General features: G+C 41.5%; 1 protein-coding gene across 2 annotated transcripts in view; it reads right to left on the reverse strand.

Annotated features, from left to right (window-relative positions):
* Nucleotides 1-4,334, reverse strand: part of pak5 (p21 protein (Cdc42/Rac)-activated kinase 5) — a 54,085-nt gene that overhangs the window by 49,111 nt on the left and 640 nt on the right. The window lies entirely within an intron of this gene.

Below are 4,334 nucleotides of genomic sequence, written 5' to 3' on the forward strand. Positions count from 1 at the left end.
GCGATGTTTACAATTGAAAGTCCGTTATTTTGAGGCATACAAGCTCACGTCTCAGCCTCCGCATCATTCCTGAAAAACAGGTTGTGACGTCCGATGAGGACCATTAAAAAAAATCTTATTTACTTATAAGATCAAGTCAGTGTGAGATGTTTGCAAAGCATCTTTTCTTTGCTTTTCTCCGTGCGTAAAATGAGTCTGGCCCACATGGACGTTGCTTCAGGGCCACTGTTCAAAGCAGACAATGGTGTGTGAGAATGGGGAATTAGGGCACAGCATAGCTGCACTGTTGGAGGCGGGGAAAAGAGCTGAGCTAGAGGGCAGGCTTTTAGCTAGGATTTGGACACAGGGCGTCCAAAACCCTGCCCCCATCCCCACCCCCTCCCACAATACCACAATAACTTGATAAACAGCAAATAAACAACCATCTGAGTCAAACAACAAACAGACATGAGCTCAGTAACTGTTGCCAAGGTAACACTTTGAGACGCAGGGGTTTGACTTGGCTGACCCCGATTAACTTGAATAATAATAATAATAATAAAACATTTTTATATTGATTCTTTCCCTACCTACAAGCCATGGTGTGTACAGCCTTGTGACTTCATCTTGTTCCACATATTTATGCAAGATAAGCTGTATAAGCACAACCACAACATTCATTAATTCAAATAATACTTATATAAAGGCTTGTCGCTTGATTCAATAAATAGAACTATTCGAATTTTGAAAATCATTGAGTTAGTTTTGTGAACCATTGTTTAAAGTTTGGAACTTATCTGTGGTTTCCTCCTGTCAGTGCGCTTCCATGCCGCGAGTGTCGCGACTTACCGCGAGATTACGGCGGTAAACAAATATGGCGACCGCGATGGCCAAAATACAGTCGCAAAAGGTTAGAGAGTCTGTGAATTTGGATCATATTCGGGGAAATTACCGGGCAGAAACACAGTTTAATGTAAAGCAGTGAGATGACACTACGAGTTGGGCATTATACACGAAAGAATAATACATTTTGGGCGTCCTGTTGAGGAAAGAGGGCGTCCGTTTTTTCATGTTTTGCAGTTGCGGACGCCCCAAGACACTCTCTAACTATACATCCATCGCCTCGCTGTGAACCTAAAATTCGGTCTCTCATATCACTAAGCTGTTTAAAAGTCTCTCAAAAAGCTCACAACATTTGAGGAACATTGCCTTCACCTTTCTGCCAGTAGACTCTGGCACTGCCACAGGGGCGAAAGCGGTTTGTCGTGTTCATTACCGCCTCTCAGTGCTCCACAAACACAAAACCAAATCAGACAGCTGTGCGTCAGAGTGTGTTGCAGATAGTGATGACTTCAAAGGTTATTAATATTATTAGCATTACTGCGGCACTCTGGCATCCCTCGAGCTTTGATCATTATGTAAAGCTGTTGCGCCGCCGCTGAATATTTTACTGGGTGAATACGGGCGGGACCCACACGTTTTTAAAAACCAAACACAGCCTATCATATCTAATGGGGCAATACAAGCCACCTCTGGCTAAAACTTCGAGGTTGAGGGGAATTCAAGGTCAAAAGGGTGAATGAAAATTATTTTTGTTGAGTTATGAGCAGGTTTTTATAAGAATGAAATATTTCTACATCACTAACTACCCACTTTTACATTCAATATTTCAAATTTCGGGGGGAATTTCACTTCAAATACAACAAGCCAATACCTCAGTGTAAAAACTCTGCACGAATGACTTCTTGTATTCATGTTTGACCTTCACCATTCACTGCATGTTGTGAATGTTTTTCATAATTCGTTTTAATTATTGCCGTATCCAAGGCTCCTGGGAAAACCCCTGATGTCACTGAACTATTGACGATCAGATAAATCGGTTGCCAGGCAACTACATTTCAAAGAGAAGCAAAACGCAGAGAAAAAAAAAAGCATTAAAGACGTCAAATATTGGCACCAAATTCTTATACTTCACATAAGTCTAGCATCAGCCAGGACTCTCTTCATCGATCCAAAGTTCAGTGCTGCTCAGGCTTAACTTTTCAAGCAGACAATGTTGAGGCTACTCCTCATGGGGGGAAAAGTTCATCCAGCATTTTATTTACACTAAGAACACAGACCCCACACTGTCACCATGGTGACAGTGTGATCACTAGAAATGGGTAAAATCAATGCGACAGGAAGTGGAACAAAAATATCTCTGCCTCGGTTTCCTGTTTTAATTTAGTTTACATTGATCAGTGACCTATTTCATCTTTCAAAAAGGCTCCATCCTGCGGAGGACAAACCCTTTCGAGCACTATTTATTGTTCAGTTGAGCTGCTGAAAATGACACATTTGTAGTTTGGAATATAGGCTGCAAGCACTGGGAGAACCCTGTGGGATGCTGCAGAGCTGGTCATAATGTTGGTGCAGCTGGTTTGGATGACCACGGAAATGGAATTATCAAGTGAGGGAAAGATGGAGGCAGTAACTCAGGAAGCTACTGAATGAGAGCTGGAGGAGGACAGATGGGGGGGGTATCAAAGTGGACAATATCTAACTGAATACCTTGAGGGCTCACAATGATACATAAATACATGCCATTATAAATACTTCTTTCCCCTCTGAAACTGTTCATGCTATTGGTCCTGAATGGAGTCAAGCTACATGATCCTATTCTGCAGTAATGTTAACTACGTGAGGTGTTATTTACTGCAACCTAACTTGGTGAAGTTAGTTGGTGAAGGGAATCTGTTGACTCCCTTTACTGTTGACACAGATCATCTCCATAGGTTCAACCTGTCAGCTCATGAGGCCGCGACACATGATCAATCTTTACATTAGTAGCTTGCCACTGAGGCGATAAGCAGGAGATGCACATATGATCACACTGGAGCTTCACCCACCACCTCACACTGTCCACTGAAAACAGTAGTTCCCTGCTGACATGTTGACTTCACTTCTGTCACTCTTTAATGTAGTCAAATCGGTAAAATGGGGAACAAGTCGAACAGGTTGGAGAACGTGTGAGCAACGCATGATCAATGTTTGCATAGGCATTGGATTGAGCTGAATATGATGGAAATTTTGAGGTGGAATTTTGGTTTATAGACCTGCGGTTGACGTGCGGTAAGAACTGTGAAATCAATTCTCATGGGTAAAAGACGATCCTGGACCAATGAGGCGAGAAGTCTCACCGTATATGTGCAGCACTGGTTCATGGCATGTTTCTCAACCTTTATTCTAATCCATCACTGTCATTGATCAATGTAATCCAGTGGAATGAACAGCAGTCAGACTCAGTGGCTCACACATGTTAATGGTGTGACTGAGACAGGAGAACGTTTACCGTAGCATTTACAAACTAAATATTGACTGTGCATGAGCAGTTCAGGTGGATGACCCGTGCAGCATGACACTGCCACCCTGTTGTCTTTTGGACTTGGAATATAATATAATGCAAATATTTTAGAGAGAATTGACTGCTTTTAAATAGGATTTAATAGGACTTTGTTAAACGTTTGTGATGTAACACACATTAAATAAGTGCCTCGTTTTATATTTACAACAATTTATTGCTATATAAATACACAGCAACCGCAGAACATGAATTGTTGGGTCAGAACGAATTAAACTAAAATTAAATTTCATATTTTAAAAATAATCTGACATGATTCAACAGTGTAAATGAATTTGTCAAAATTATATAAAAAAGATACATTTATGACGCTTCAGAAATGGGGAAATTATACATTTATTACAAAAAATAAACATTTATTTTTAAATTATGATTTGGAAATATTTGACATTTCTAACATTCTCTATTTATTACTACCTTTTTTGCCAGACTATTTGTTTGTCTGATGCAGTTACAATACTGCTTCATGTATGTACATCTTCAATATTAGTTTTTAATGTTTGCATCTCATCTCATCTCATCTAATCCAGCATGACATGAGTGTGCTCCATAATTTATCAGTCGAGTCTCACTTTGGTTTATTGATGTTGCTACCTATGCTTACATCGCCAAAGTGCAGTGAAACTCAGAGTGAAGGAGAGTCCTCACCTCTCCACTACTGCGGCCGGACAATCTCGAGTCTACTTCCCCACAACAATGACGGTGACCTCTGCCACCCCAGGAGCAGCAAGTGCATTCAGCACTGGGTGTTTCTGCTATCCCCATTTACAAAGTGCAGCAGTTCCTGGAAGGGGGCTTCTGCAGGGCCCTCACCACCTCTTTTAATTTCCATCGACACGTCCTAATCCACAAGCCGTGGTGAACTTGAAAAGCAGCCATCTGTCCCTGGGCTTACCTGGTCTGAGGGAAGGGAGGCGAGCTGAGCCGCAACACGCAGCAGCAGTGTTGCTATGGA

This window comes from Synchiropus splendidus, chromosome 15 (genome assembly GCF_027744825.2).
Source record: "Synchiropus splendidus isolate RoL2022-P1 chromosome 15, RoL_Sspl_1.0, whole genome shotgun sequence".
Taxonomy (NCBI): Eukaryota; Metazoa; Chordata; class Actinopteri; order Syngnathiformes; family Callionymidae; genus Synchiropus; species Synchiropus splendidus.